This window comes from Crocuta crocuta, unplaced genomic scaffold (assembly GCF_008692635.1).
Source record: "Crocuta crocuta isolate KB4526 unplaced genomic scaffold, BGI_CrCroc_1.0 scaffold177, whole genome shotgun sequence".
NCBI classification, from domain to species: domain Eukaryota; kingdom Metazoa; phylum Chordata; class Mammalia; order Carnivora; family Hyaenidae; genus Crocuta; species Crocuta crocuta.
Window position 1 is genome coordinate 3,534,728 of NW_027531880.1, and position 16,563 is coordinate 3,551,290.

At 37.3% G+C, this 16,563-nt stretch overlaps 1 protein-coding gene and 1 long non-coding RNA gene across 2 annotated transcripts in view; one reads left to right on the forward strand and one right to left on the reverse strand.

Moving 5' to 3' along the window:
• The window catches only part of KAT6A (lysine acetyltransferase 6A), a 99,507-nt gene that overhangs the window by 30,746 nt on the left and 52,198 nt on the right, over window positions 1–16,563 (forward strand).
• Window positions 7,884–16,563, reverse strand: part of LOC144239113 (uncharacterized) — a 52,579-nt gene continuing 43,899 nt past the window's right edge. The window contains exon 5 of the long non-coding RNA XR_013337317.1: window positions 7,884–7,955. This is a non-coding gene — a long non-coding RNA (uncharacterized LOC144239113). The remainder of the gene's footprint in view (window positions 7,956–16,563) is intronic.

Genomic DNA, 16,563 nt, shown 5'->3' on the forward strand with positions numbered 1-16,563 from the left:
ATGACCTGAGCCAAAGTTGGACGCTTAATTGACTGAGCCACCCAGGTGCCCCGAGAGGTTCTTTTTCTGAAACAGGTAGCTACTTCTTCATTCCCATCTTTTTATAAGCTTCTGATTTATTTGCTTCACAGTACTGCTTAAAACAACTGAGAGTCATTTCATCCATCTCTTTACTTGGAGTTTGTCTTTTTGCCACTAGACTATGTAAACTGCTTTAATATAGGGACATTATCTTGTTTATCTTTGTATGTACAGTTCTAGTATAGTATGTGGCATATGGTAGACCTGTAAAGGTTTTTGAATGAATTAGAATGCATTTTTATAATTGGCACAGTCTGCGTTTAGTGGCCTTGTGGGGGTGGGGATTGGTGGATAGAAGCACAGTAGCCATTGTGTTTCCAAGTGAACTACATTAAGATGCCACACCTAATGCTTTTTTTTTTTTTTTTTTTTTTTTTTTTTGGAAAAAAAANATGATTAATTCTGGTGTTAATCATCATGTGTGTTAATATTTTTATTTGAATAGAAATAATCGCTAAGTTACCTGTAGGCATAAGTCCAAACTAAGTTTAAGATCTTTGTTTAAAATAATAGCCAGTAGAGTCTGATTAGTCCTCTTTTTTCTAGATATTTAATGCAGGGGCTTGAGTGACATGTATGGGCCAACCAGGTGTTTTAAAGCATCGGTAATGACGTTCATTTTCATGTTGCTCTGTTATGCTTACCCTTGGGGGCTTCTCTTCAGCTTCTTGTATTGTCCCTTTCTTACACTCTCCTGTTGACTGTTTATGTGTTACTCTCTTAACCAGCTGTGGGAAATTCCAGACAGAGGGGTTTGGAGTCCAGAATGTTTGGATACATAGGAGAATATATAAAAAGCTATAGGGCGGGTATGACTGCTGAGTTAGTGAAGGTTGTTAGGGTGATTATATAATTTGTCATCCAAACCTGGTCATTTTTGAAAGGGTGTGCCAGGAACAGGCGTAAACTTGGACTGTCTCATGAATTCCTTTGAAGGGGAGGTGGTAATCAGTTTTTGCAGGATAGGATGCTGAGTCTGAGGGCTTTTGAATTGGGAAGACTTGCCTAAAAGTTTGTATGAGAAAGCTAGGTACAGCTCTAGGCTTTCCTAAATCCTTTTGAGAACTGAATGTAAACAGAGCCAAGGGTTCTATAGATCTGTCCTAATTAGTTAATGTAATTGCTTTATGGATAAGATTAAAATCCTAGAATTGGAACCTAATTCTCCTTGACTTTTCAGAGGAAACTATCGTTCTGCTTAGCTATCCTGTTCACTCAAAGAATATATGGGTTGTCTGATCTGCAGACTTCTGGTCTTCTGTCAGTAGAAGGTTACTGAGTGTTTCTCTGGGAAAGATTTTCCCAGATAAATTGACACTCTTGGCATTTTGTCCCATAGAGAGTTGCAGCACACATTTGAGAGTAGGTTGGAAAGTGGGCTTTAAGATTAATTTTTAAGCCTTAAAGCACACTTGAATTCTTAAGTTAGATAACAGAATTTTATAGTCAAGTACATACCATAGAATTTTATCCTTGTTTTTAAAAGTCCTGTATGAGAGTTTTTAATAGGAGCATTGTACTTGAGATTAATAACTGTGACAGTATGTAGCAAGACTAATGTCATAAACTTACCACTCCAGAATTAGGTTTATTATTTTTTTGATTAGGTAAAGGTATGCTTTTTCTTTAATGAGCCTTTTGTGCTTTTTTTTTTTTTAATGTTTTATTTATTTCTGGGAGAGAGAGACAGCGTGAGCAGGGGAGGGTCAGAGAGAGAGGGAGTCACAGACTGAAACAGGCTCCAGGCTCCGAGCTGGCAGCCAGCACAGAGCCCGACGCGGGGCCCGAACCCACAAACCGCGAGATCATGACCTAAGCGAAAGTCGGACGCTTAACCGACTAAGCCACCCAGGCGCCCCCTTTTGTGCTTTTTACAGAGGATGCTAATATCAAATATTTTGAGGAAAACCAGAAAAAAACCTTAAAGGTTTTGTAAAGGATGTAAAACACATATACATATTAGTCATCTTAGGGCCGCCTCATGTTACCTTTTCTATGAACACACTTTTGTTATGCCCTTTACTTATTTTTTTAACTCCTTTGCTAGGTTATGTGCACCTAGAATAATGCTATAATATGGTTGTTCGGTGAGAATCACACTTACTGTGAAGTTTCCTGAGATGATGGCATTAAGAATAATATTTTAAAATTTTATTCCTATGTAAAGTAATAGCATTGCTTTTTTACGTTTTAACTCAGAATACTTTATGGTTTTGGTTTTATTTCATTTAATCAAATCAGACAGATGTAGTTACTGTTATCTTCATTTTATGGAGGAAGAAAGAGAACCAGTATAGGTAACTGACTATATTTTTAGCAACCAATTAAACTGAAGCCTGAGAGCATTATATTAAAGGTGAGGGATGATCTACAATGTGAGGCACTTGGTATAGAAAGCAGTCTTGCTCGGGGTAGTGTGCATGCAGAGTCATACACTACAGTTTATGTTAAAAATTGTTTTTCAAGGTAAAAATTACTATGTAGACATTGCTATATTCACTTTTCATATTGCTTTATTCATTAACTTTAAAATTTTAAAACCTTATTAATTAGCTTTAAAATGTCTTCCCTTTATACAGGTTTTCTAGGATTGTACCAGTACAGTTGCCATGAGCCACATGTAGCTATTTAAATTAATTACACTTTAAGAAAAAGAAATAGCAGCCACATTTCAAGTACCCAGTAGCCCACATGTAGCTAGTGGTTACCATATTGGACAGTACAGATACAGAATATTTTCATCACTGCAGGAAGTTCTGTTAAACAACACTGTTCTTAAGAACAGTATTAAAGAAAATATAACTTGAGGACTTGTTTTATTTTTATTAGGCTTTAAGATTTTTGTAGTTAAAAGTGTTAGCTTTAGGTTATATATACAAATGAGAGGGGCTTTGTGATTTACTATCTGTGGATCAAGTTTGTCATGTTCAAACTCAACCTAATAGTTTAGTAGTCTCTCAGGCCCTGTATAAATCATTCATACTGGGCTGAGGAGTAGTTTGGACTAAGTATAATACAACAATTGCAAGTTCGTGTTTTAGGTTGTTAGTGCTTAATATCTTTTAAGCCTTAATGTTTAATATTGTTTTCCTTATTCTGTTGAATGAAGAAAATGAGATAATAACTACATGGAATTTGGATTAACTGGTTGGGGTTTATGAAGTTAAAAAGTTGAATCCTAAAGAATCTCTTAGTCCCAGCAGAACTCTGCTCTGTTTTGACGTTTTGACAGCGTCAGCTCTCCTTCTTTAAATGCCCTTAACGTCAGGACTCTAAGTTTAGTGCCTCCTGGAGCAGTCTACACACCTGTTAAGTGACTACTCTGGACCTGTCAGGGTGTTACATTGTTTACTAATTCATTTATGACTACCCTTAACTAGATTTATGAGCTCCTTCAAAGTAGGAAACCCTGTTTTGTACTTAAAATACCTGTAGTTGTAGATATTAACAACAGAAGAGACTTTAGAGAGAGACATGTCATTTTACTAATGAAGTACCATGACAGGTTAAGTTACTTGCCCTTTGTTGGAGAACTAGGGCTAGAGGAGAACTTGCCCTTCTATCAAGCCGTCTCCTTAATTAGTTGATTGTTTAGTTTAATCTCAGGGAAGTCCTAAGCACTACTGTTGTTTGAAGACTATATTTTGTGTGTATAAACTATGTTAGTGTAGAACAAAGTTATTTATAACTCCTGATTTCAACACACGATATTTCCTGTTTGTTTCTTATGACACATTCTTAGGGGCAGATTGTATGCTATTTTTGGAGATGCAGCATTTTGATCTTGAAAAGCATTTTTGGTTTTTAGACTGGAATAGATTGAGTAGTTTCTCAGGTTAAATAAATGCTCAGGGTTTGTATTTTCATGTATTGCGTTTGGTAATAGTAACTTATATAATATGTCATGGGATTGGAGTGTCCATTTATAGAAACCACTAGTCTTGACTGTTTCCCAGCTATGAATTTTAATCTCTATTTTTATATTCCAGTTCCAGTTTCAGTTTCAATATTACTATGGTGTATATACACACTCATAAGACTGCTAAGAATAGCAAAGTATCCTCCGTATAGTCAAGATTTATATTTCTGAGGTATCTGAACTGTTCCCTAAAATTCATTTTTATTCCCTATAGTATTGTGGCAAGTGTCATCAGGTATTCATAAGGTAATTGTTACATGACAGGATGCTTTTGCTTCTTAGGAGTGTTACTGGTTTGTTTCTGCAGTAGCATATGTTTGTAGTTGGCATGGACCAGACCAACTCAGGCTTTTTTGCAGAATACTGGTTGTTTCCTCACAGGGTTAGAATACCTTCCCTCCTCCTCCTTTCTCCCAAGAACTGAAATCAGCTTCAGAAGGGAGTCTTTGCTTGTGAATCAAGACTTTAATTATAGGCTTTCTTCTTTCGAAAGGCAGTTTCCTTTTTCTGCAGTTGTTCTTTGGGTGGAGTGCATGCGTGCGCGCGCACGCGCGCCTGCCTGTAGCATTTGGATCTGTGCAGCACGTTGGCTTTCTAGACATCCTTTGTATAGTAACAGCATGTGCAGAGGGGCTGGCAGCCTGTAAAACAGTTTTTTTCTCCTCTTCCCCCTCCTCTCAACCTTCCTCCCTCCCTAGATCTGGTGACATTACATAGATAAATGTGCTGGCTAGGAAAACAGCAGAAGGAATTGAATGTCTGCCAAAAATTTGCAGCATGAAACCAAACTGGCTGCTTCAACCTCGCTTTCCTGATCTCTTATTGTGTGTGTGCAGTCTACACTTGTCAGGGCTTTCCTTGTTGAGCGTTACGTCACTGTTCTCCACCCTGTCTTTTCTTTTGAAAAGCTAGTGTCCTTAGGCTTCAAACTTGTTAAACACTTAAGGCTTTATTTATACTGTTATGGTGGTAATATTGAAGATGAAATGTATTTAAGTCTGAAAGAAAAATTTTAATTTGATGAATATCGACTTAGGTATGTGTGTGTACATGCACGCACATGTGTTTCTGGGCAATATTAGGATAGTGTGGAGAAGATACGGTACTGGTAACTACCTGAAATTATTACATTGCTTAAAAAAAATCTGTTCTTCAGGAAGAGAGATATTTTCTTAAAGGACCTTGAAGACAGCTTAGAGAGGTATTGCTTTTTAACTGTTGATCAGCATTGCAAGGAGACATTCCTAGAATAGAAGTGATCTAATTTATTTATTGTATTTTGAATTAAAGAAGATAACATGAGATCTTTAAATTTGGGGTTCTTAGTTTTAAGACTGCTCATAAAGTAGAGGATCTAGACTGTGCAAAAAATGTGTCCATGATTTCAGAGAAAAAAATTGGCTTTTATTCTTTTCCACAGTTTGGTGAGACTGCTTGTTTAAATTCATGTCTAAAGAAAAGGTTTGGCTATTAAAGCATTATATAGTCCTTAAAAAAATAAAATCAGGTCCTACTTTTTTCCTGAATCTTTTAGTCTTATTATGGTTTAGCAAAGCATAATTTTGAATATACCTTTAACCGTGGTTAAAGGAACTGTGATTCCTTATCATGTGCTACTCTGTTTTGTACTGTATTTTTAATGCATGTTTTATTTTTACAATTAGATTGTTAAGACCCAGCAGCATGGAACCAGTTTTGTTGTATCCTTTTTCTCTAGCATCTAACTCTGTGTCCTTATGCATGAGAGATAGTATGGATAATGGTATGTGGAGGAAACACTGAAGATGAGAAGAACGTGAGGCAATTTCACGAGCTGACTTAGTCATCTAATGCTCCCCAAACAGAATACCATAGACTGGATGGCCTAAAAAATAAGAATTTATTTTCTCACACTTCTGGAAGCTGGAAGTCCAAGATCAAGATGCTAGCACAATTGGTTTTTCCTGAGCTATCTCTCCTTGTCTTGCAGATGGCCACATTCTTGCCTTTCACATGACCTTTTCTCTGAGTACAGACATCTGCCCCCCTCCCCCCCCATGTCTCTTCCACCTCTTATGATACACTAGGCTTGTAGGATTAGGGCCCCACCCATGTGACCTCACTTAACCTTAATTACTCCTTAAAGGCCCTATCTCCAAATACAGCCACATTAAGGATTTGGGCCTCAGCATATGAATTCTGGGGGGAATACAGTCCAGTCCATAACACTGACCTGAAGATAGATATGCCAAATTGTTACACTATTAGATAACATATCAGTAAAGTTACAGTAAGGAAAGCAGAAACCCTGGGAGACTGTAGTACAGGGAATTGATAAAGCAGATGTTGAAGCAACAGAGGTAATAACTTCCTTAAGCAGCTACCACCGCTAGGGCTGGAGGAACAAAAGAAAGAGATTTGGGTTCTTATAACCTAGAGGTTTAGAGGAGGGGCCCCATGGAGCTGAGGTTCAGACCTTTGAGGCGGTCTCACTGCAAAGTGTTGCTTTTAAAATCTTACAGAGGGCCCGCTCAAAGGTTGGGATGCAAGCCTCCCAAGAGGATACGTTGCTGTACTGCTGCTGGTACTTCTGAGGGAACATGATGAAGCTGATTTTAAGAGAAATCAGTCTTTTGCAGGAAGCTGAAGACTGCAGCAACTTTGCTGCTGGGAAAAAGGACCCATGCTAGGGTGACACTGGCAGGAAGAGGAAAGTGTTTGGAAGGAGCAAGTCCATTCTTTTGTCATCTTTACCTTCTTGTCTCCCTCTAGTGTTCTCTGTTGGTGGAGCCTAATGGGAAGGCAGCCTACAGAGGAGAAATGACATATGCATTCCCAGCCTAGCACCACAAAGCAGAGTAAGGGTGAGCTTGTAATTGAGAGACAGCAGCTTCATAGCTGGCACAGATATTATTGGTGGGAGTATAGTCTCTGTAAAATCCAATTTGGCAGTATGTATCAAAAATCTTAGAAATGTACACATTTTTTGACCCAGCAATTCCAGTTCAAGAAATATATCCTAAAGGAAATAAACCAAAAAGTGCACAAAGATGTATGTACAAGGATTTGAAAAAAACTTTTAAATGTTTATTCATTTGAGAGAGACCGAGCACAAGCGGGGGAGAGAGAAAGAGAGGGAGACACAGAATCTGAAACAGGCTCCAGGCTCTGAGTTGACAGCACAGAGCCTGACACGGGGCTCCAGCCCACAAACCATGAGATCATGACCTGAGCTGAAGTCGGATGCTTAACCAACTGAGCCACCCAGGCGCCCCTTGGGATGTTTGATTACAATATTGAATATGATTTAAAAAAATTAGAAGTGTTTAATGTTTATCGGTTTGGGATTGGTTAAGTTACCTTACACATGTAGTGAAATGTTATATAGCCATTAGAAAGATGAGGCTGATTTGGATTTATTGATGTAGAAATTTAACAAAAAAACCACATTATATACCATATGTAGTACGGACCTATTTATGTGTTTCGTCCTTGTTGTTGTTGTTGTTGTTTTTAATATATAGGGAAAGTTGAGAAAAACATACATAAAAAAGAGAGCACAATGCTGGGTTGAAGAGTGCAGGCTTTGGAGCCAGACAGCCTGGGCTTTTTATGTGGGCTCTGCCACTTTTTATGACCGTGGGTAAATTAGTCTTTCCGGGATCTGTTTTCTCACCTGGAAAATGGTGATAATAGTACATACCCTGTTGATAGTTGTTAGGTCTAAAAGTGTTAGTATTTATAAAGCATATGTAACTGCTTCAAGTGTTCATTAACTTAGACGTATATAATATATCGAGGAGGAAGAGAAAGATCAGAGAGAAGTTTACTGTCTTTCCTGCTTTTCTTTTTTATTTTATTTTTAAAAATTTATTTATTTATTTTGAAAGAGAGAGAATCCCAAGCAGGCTCCACGCTGTCAGGACAGAGCGCGATGTGGGGGTCGATCTCATGAAACCAGGGATCATGACCTGAGCTGAAATCAAGAGTCAGACACTTAACCGACCAAGTCACCCAGGTGCCCCTCTCCCTTTCTTTATTATCTAATTTTTAAAGTGAGAATATAATGATTTTGTAATTAGAATAAACAGCAAAGTTTTTCTGTTACAACTGAAAATGATGACGCTGGCAAAGACACACTAAGTATTTGATTACTTTCTGTAAGTCCTGATAGTAACTCCAGGTGCTTTATGGGTAGAATAGCACTTCCCACTGCAGCCTAGATGCAGCTGACAACTGAGGGTTGTCTTTTGACAAGATCCTTGTTCCTTGTAGAAAAACTTCTTTCTTTTCTCAGGTCCCTACAAATGCTCAGGGACTTGCATTGTTACGGTGCTTCTGACTAGGCTCCTGAGGCCTCCGTCTTACTTTTGCCTTGGTTCCTTGGGTGAGTTCCTTCTGCTCAGCTTAGAACCAAACTTAGTGCTGTGAATAATGCTAGTCTTTGAAGAAGGCAGGAGAACCCCTGGTCAGTCGTGTGTGTGTGTGTGTGTGTGTGTGTATATGTGTGTGTGTATATGTATGTATATATATATGGATTTAAACTTCTATATATACACATACATACATATACATATATACATATATGTATATATAGAAGTTTAAATCCTGCTACACCATTTTGTTAATAAGTAATATCACTATTTACCAGTAATAGAAACTCAACACTTGCCATCTCTAAAGTCTCTTTTTCAGAATTTATATCTGTAGCTTGTTTACTTGGGTGAGTGAGTTAAAACCGTTGTCGACTTGGAGTACCTGACTTTGAATAACTTTTTTTACTTTACTAGTCATGTATAGCCTTTGGCAATGATTTTTATCTTTGGTAAAATGAGCATACAGTTGACCCTTGAACAACACAGGTTTGAACTCTGTGGGTCCACTTTTTTGCAGGTTTATTTGAGAAATACAGTATGGTAGTATAAGCATATTTTCCCTTCCTTATGATTTCCTTCCTTCCTTCCTTCCGTCCTTCCGTCCTTCCATCCTTCCTGATTTTATTTTTAAGTAATCTGTACATCCAACATGGGGCTTGAACTCACAACCCTGAGATCAAGAGTCATATGCTCTATAGATTAAGCCATCCAGGCGCCCCCACCCCCCTTACAATTTCTTAATATAATTTTTTAGCTTATTTTACTGTAAGAATACATATAATATACAAAGTATATATTAATTGACTGTTTATGTTATTGGTGAGGCTTCCAGTCAACAGTAAGCTGTTAGTAATTAAGTTTTGGGGAAATCAAAAGTTATACATAGTAGATGTTTGTATAGGGTCCATGCCCTAACCCCTGCATTCAGGGGTTAGCTGTATAATGCTGTTGTTGTTTTTGTTTTTTTTTCATTTTTTAAAAAATTTATTTCTGAGAGAGACAGTATGAGCAGGGGAGGGTCAGAATCTGAAGCAGGCTCCAGGCTCCGAGCTGTCAGCACAGAGCCCGACGCGGGGCTCAAACCCACCAACTGTGAGATCATGACCTGGGCCGAAGTAAACCCACCAACTGTGAGATCATGACCTGGGCCGAAGTCAGACACTTAACCGACTCAGCCACCCAGGAGCTTCAGCTGTATAATGTGTTTTGAAGATCCCTTTCAGAAACTTCCAAAGACCATGATTCTGACAGTAGCAGAATATTATGTATCAGTTATTATTTTTGGCAGATCTTGAAGAAAATGATGCTATTTGTCAATTTATTCAAAACATTGCTTCTTTTAGACCTTAGTTTGGCCAAAATAAATGTCTACAGTTGCAGTTTCTTAAAAATGCAATGAATAGGAAAGTCTTGTTGAACATCTTGTTCCTTCTAAACCATTATTTTCTACATTTTTAGCATAGAAAATATCCACATGCTAATATTCCTGAATTCAAGCACTAAAGACTTTTCTAAAAGTAAATGTATCTTAATGCAATCATGTAGATAAGTGCCATCTATTGGAAATATATTAGTCCACATGAAATTTTCATCACCTTGCCTTTTTTGGGATGTTAAAACAAACTCTTATCCTGACTTAAAAAGTGGCAGTTGGTTACTTAACAAACATAAGTTTTGATGGATAGATACAGTTTTGAAAGGGGATACAGGAAATCAGCATTTATTAAATGCCTCTTATGTTTGAGTTACACTTCCAAAACTTTATCCTATTTAATCTTTATGGTACCTTGAAAGGTAGATATGTTATACCATTTTACATCAAAGAGGCTAACTTAGGCAAAGTGATGCCATAAGTTGCAGAACTGTCTTTCTTTAAGCTCTGCCGAGCTGATTCCTAGTGGCAAGAATACAAAGGACTTTGAGAGACAGGGTAAGATAACCTGGAGAAAAGAGCATAAAATGTGATCTCTGAAGACAAGTGAATAGATTGGGAGAAGACAAAGGTAGTATGAGAAAACTAGTTTGGTAGAAGGAATTGAATACAAAACCATAGGAGTTAACATTTGGTATATGTTTTGTAAGTTTTGAGCCAGCATGGTAACTAGATTTTAAAAATAGTATTTTAGGGGTGCCTGGGTGGCTCAGCCAGTTAAGCTTCCTACTCTTGGTTTCAGCTCAGGTCATTATTTCCCAGTTTGTGAGATTGAGCCCTTCAGCAGGCTCTGCACGGACAGTGTGGAGCCCACCCTGCCCCTCCCCCATGTGCACATGTGTGCTTCTGTGAGCATTCTTTCTCTCAAAATAAATAAACTTAAAAGTATATGTATTTTAAAAAATAGTATTTAAGGGGCTTAATCTGGAAGCAGTGTGCAGAAGAAAAATCAAAGAAAGACTAGAGGGAGTCAGTCCATGGAGAGGATTGCATATGGTGGTGTGACTCTGAATTAGGGAAGAGCCATACTTAATTAAATAAAACAAACTAAAATAGAAGGTAAAGGACCACAAAGAAAAGGAGAAGCAGTAATAATTTGGCATTATTTGGATAAATGAAGAGAATGATTTATGACTGACAAACAGGAAGTGGAACTTTCAAATTAACTGATGAATATGGAAAAGAAAGCAACTCTTGATAGTTTCTTAACACAGAATCTAAGTTCAGCAAATATGCACATTTTTATTTTATAGTTTTTAAAAATGTTTTATTTATTTTGAGAGAGAGTAAGTGGGTGAGGGGCAGAGAAAGAGAGGGAGACACAGAATCCGAAGCAGGCTCCAGGCTTTGAGCTGTCAGCACAGAGCCTGATGTGGGGCTTGAACTCATGAGCCATGAGGTTATGACCTGAGCCAAAGTTAGACACTTAACTGACTGAGACACCCAGGTGCCCCACACATTGTTATTTTTGATGTCACCTCTGATTAGGAAAGAGAAAATTGTTATAGTATCTTGACAGATGATTGCTGTCTCCTCTAAATTTATGATAATCTCTATACATAGTAAAAGTGTAGGTTGAAATGGATTATTACTATTCTAATTATACCATTAATTTATTTTGCTACTAATCTTGTTGTGTTTAATGGTACAAGTCGTTGAATGAACTCATCAAAATAAGAATGAAATCAGTTTAGTACCCCTCCTAAAGCTTTGTAATGGCTAATGGGTTATGTTGGAACTGATTAAAATTATACAAGTTTACCTTATTGTAGACTATTAATAAAGGAACATGGGCTCTTTTCCAAGCCTTTTATGTTACTTTATTATTAAATGTATTTTGCAACTTTATTCTTTTGAGGAAAATGTTTAATCAGCCATGGAGTACTTTTTTTTTTTTTTAATGTGTATTTATTTTTGACAAAGAGAGCACAAGGTGGGAAGGGACAGAGAGCGGGAGACAGGATCTGAAGCAGGCGCTGGGCTGAGAGCAGAGAACCCAAAGTCGGGCTTGAACCCACAAATCGTGAGATGATGACCTGAGTTGAAATCAGGACCCTTAACCTACTGAGCCACCTAGATGTCCCTGCCATGGAGTGCTTGATACTTGATAGTATATGGGGTGCTGACAAATTTAAAGAGATTAAGTCCTACCCAAGTACAACTCCTCTGAAGATTACTGAATCTTGGAAGAGAGGCTTTGAGTAAGAATTGATAAACTTAGTTGGATTAAACATGATTTTGTTGTATTTTAATTTCATTGAATTCTTATTTAGTACATAACTGTATGCGAGGTACTTAAGAGGTGAATCAAGACATCTAGGGTGATTTCTGCTTAACTAGCGCTGTCTTTCTGGAAAAGATCAAGGAAAACTAAATTCTAAACTATCAGAAAGGATTTGGGAGGAGCAGGAGTTCATCTATGGCCGTTACTAGTGGCGGCATGAAGAACTGGGTAAAACCAAGAGGAAGGCTTGCCTGAGGAGAAGAGAACATTGTATTAGAATGTTCAGCTTTCTCAACAAAGTACCTTCCATCAAAGCACTAGTTTCCTGAAGTGAGCTTTGTATGCCTGTTTGTTTCTCTTATAATATTGGAAATAACTAATTGTGTAGGTATTCTCTCAAAAGACTTACTTTTGAATTTTTTGGTAGTAAGTGGGTAATGGGAGTAGTATTTAACTGTGTTCTAATTATTTTGTGTGGATTTTGTTTTGTATTTACTGACATAAGTGCTTTGAATTAGGTGGGTTGATTTGAGAGGGGCTTTTGCTGTTTCATGGAGAGTCACCTGGCTGGATTAGATAGAAAGAGGTTTTAGTTTGCAATTTAGCAGTGCATGATAGATAGGTTTTAATTCTTAAAAAAACATTTTTTTAATGCTTACTTATTTCTGAGAGAGAGACAGAGCATGAGTGGGGGAGAGAGGGAGACACAGAATTTGAAGCAGGTTCCAGGCTCTGAGCTGTCAGCACAGAGCCCAGTGTGAGGCTCAAACTCAATGAATCATGAGATCATGACCTGAGCTGAAGTCGGACACCTAACGGACTGAGCCACCCAGGTACCTCTAGATAGATTTTAATTCATAAACTTGTCTTACAAGAAAAATATTAAGGCATAAGGGTGAGCTATTTTTATTTAATTGGATTAAAAGGTGAAACTAACTTTGATGTGGGTATAGTGAGAATAAAATGGCTAATATTTAAATTCAGTAGCCAGAATTTATTAGTAGTAACTTTTTTTTCATTTGGGGAGATTAAAACTATTTCTAAGTCTAATCACTGCAGTCAAGATGAACATAAGAAAGGGTTCCAGGGGAACGGTTAAAAGATACAGATTGAAGATGAAGACAAATTATAAGTAGTTGCCTCTCTGTGTGACAGGTTTTTTTGTTTGTTTGTTTTTGAGAGACTGAGAGTGCAGGAGGGGGATTGGAGGGGGAGAGGCAGAGGTTGAGGAAGAGAGAATCTTAAGTAGGCTCCATGCCGGGTGTGGAGTTCCACACAGGGCTCGATCTCACCACCGTGAGATCCTGACCTGAGCTGAAATCAAGAGTTGGATGCCTAACCAACCAATCCACCCAGATGCCTCTCACTCTGTGACTTTTTATCTATTACTGAAGTCATGTGACCTGTGAGATTGAAACATACCACTTAAGTTTTTAGTTCAGTTTTTTAATTGCAAAATTTACCATTTTAAACATTTTTAGTGTATAATTCAGGGGCATTAGGTATATTCACCGTGCTTTGAAACAATACTGTCCATTTCTAGAACTTTTTTTTAAATCATCTCAAAGTCTGTACTCATTAAATAATAATTCCCCATTCTTCCTTTTCTTCCAGCTTCTGATAACCTCTTTTCTACATTCAGCCTGTATAAATTTTTTCTAGGTTCCTCAAATAAGTGGAATTATACAGTATTTGTTCTTTTGGTATACCACTTGATCTTTTAAAAAATGAGTTGCAGTAATTATAGTTGAATGTAAGTTTCTAATGAGATTTTTATAATTCTTTATAGATATTATGTATGTATGTATTTATTAAATGTTTTATTTATTTCTGAGAGAGAGACAGTGTGAGCAGGGGAGGGTCAGAGAGAGAGAGAGAGGGAGACACAGAATCTGAAACAGACTCCAGGCTCTGAGCTAGCTGTCAGCACAGAGCCTGATGCGGGGCTCGAACCCACTAACTGTGAGATCATGACCTGAGCCAAAGTTGGACACTTAACCAACTGAGCCACCCAGGCGCCCTGATATTTTGTATTTAAATGAATGATGTGACCATTATTGCTTAGTGCATCTTTGGATGTTATAACGAGTCCTATATGAATTATATGCTTTCATATTCTTAATATTAGCTATGTTAATTTGTCTCAATAATTTCCAGTGGCCATAAAACCTGAGAAAATTTGTAACTTTTAAGAAATCACACATCATTATTGCCTGATACCTTATGAAATGATCTCTTAAAGATTTCTGAAGTCATAAGTCTAGATTTACACATGCAGTCTTTTTCCTTGAAAAATTTGGTGGTCATAAATTCTAGAACTTATCATTCAGTTCAGTCTTGAAAGAACTAAAAATAATTATATAGAACAATACAGATTCTTGACTATTCTTTATGTCAGTGTTTAAGAACAAAGACAAGGTGAATTTGAGTTTTTCATAAGATATTAGAAAATGGAGACAATGGCAAGTGGATGATGGTTTCAAAAAAACTTAAGACAAGTCTTTGGGGGAAAATGAAAATTGGACTTTCAGATTGGAATATCTCATAATACAGTAATATTTAAAATATTTTAAATGATTGTATCTAAAAATTATTTTCTTTCATAGTATAAACCTCATGTAGCAGAGCTCATTGGGCAAAATTTTTGCTGTTTTTGTTTTTAAAAGTTATTTCCAAAAGCTAATGTCAGAATGCTACTCCACCAGCTGTTACTTATCAGAGCATCTACTTTGCCTCGGTGCTGCCATCTGGCGATTATTATGGAGGTTTCAGCATAGTGCTTAATGCACCCTAAGGCAACAGATGACACAAGGTGCAATATAAGTGCTTCCTGCCACAAATCTCCCTCTATTTTTGAGACACTGAATGGAAGTGGTTCGCTGTGACAGGAATCTTAATTTAGTTATTGAGACCATGAAATTACTTTGTGAGATTCCTTTGTAACAGAGCATTCATATATTAAGATGCACATATCTTTATCAGGCTTTATCAGGCTCTTACCAACTCATTATTCTAAGATAGTATTTTTGTTATTTAATTTTAGTTCTACAAGATAATTCAATTAAGGTATTGAACACTTATCAGATGCACACTATTTGTTAGGCACTGTTCTTACTAGGTCCTAGTACTGTTGATAGTCGGAATACAGTCCTGAACAAACAGATGGGAATCAGAACTTTCATAGTTTATATTTAGTGGGGAATAAATAAAGATACACAAGTGCATGTGCGTAATATGTTAATTAATGAAAAGGGTTAAGCGGAAGATATAAAGCAAGGAAGGGGGATATAAATTGTTGTTGGTGTGGGGCGCCTGGGTTGCTTAGTCGGTTAAGCGTCTGATTTTCGCTTAGGTCATGATCTCACGGTTTGTGGGTTCGAGCTCCGCGTCGGGCTGTGTGCTGACTGCCAGCTCAGAGCCTGGAGCCTTTTTCGGAGTCTGTATCTCCCTCTCTCTCTCTCTGACCCTCCCCTGCTCACACTCTCTCTCTCTCTCTCTCCTAGAAATAAATTAAAATATTAAAAAAAAATTGTTGTTGGTGAGTTGTTTTGAAATGTTAGATGCAATGGTCAAAGAAAGCCTTACCAGGCAGGGGACTTTGGAGTAAAGATGGAAAGATCTGGGGAAGACCATGCAGATAGAAGGAAAGCAAATGCAAAGACCCTGTGATTGGGACATCTGACTTACAAATGAGAAAGCTGGAATAGAATGCAAGAGGAAGAGGGCAATAGAACATGAGGTCAGAGAGATGTTATTGTGTATTTATATGTGGGGGTACAATTCACATAAGGCTTTTGCAGTTCATTTGGCATGTAGTCTGAGATGGAAGGCTCGACTGGATGGAGGGTTTGGGGCAGCTGAGTGAGGTGCTGATTTACCTTTTAACAGGTTCACTCTGGCCGCTGTGTTTAATGGTGTGTAAAGTTATTTGCTACAAACTTTTTTTCTTGTTTTATTAGCTGTAGGAACAGGTTCAATTTAAATAGATATGAGAATAGTAAGCTATAAGACTTAGCTTGGACGGATCTGGGAACAGTGATTGTCATGTGGCATATCTCTGCACAGGTTTTTAAAAACTGTATTCATAGGTTATCAGTTGTTCTTGTTTCTTTGTAATACGGAATAATTGAAATCAGCCTGTAGAGTTTCACTTGGAAAATGTTATTAATCTCTCTTCACTGTCTTAAAATCACCCCAGTACATTTCAGGTTGAAATCTTAGAGTAAACTCAATGCGGTTTTAGCCCTTTCTCCCTTATTTTCATGCTTCATAATATTTTAGGAATGAGAATGATCTGGAGTTGTAACTTTTTATGTTCTTAGTATTTAGGCATATTCTAAAACGAATCACACATTTACTGATTAGTGGTGCTGTTTGATCAAAGAAAAATTCATAGATTCATATTGTAACCTAGATAATGTGTTTAAACCACTTTTTTGGCTTGTATTCTTATCAGTTAAAATGACTAATCTTCAGAGTATTATTATGCTTTCCCAAATTGCACTTAAAAATCCTGAAATTATCAGGGCACCTGGGTGGCTCAGTCAGTTGG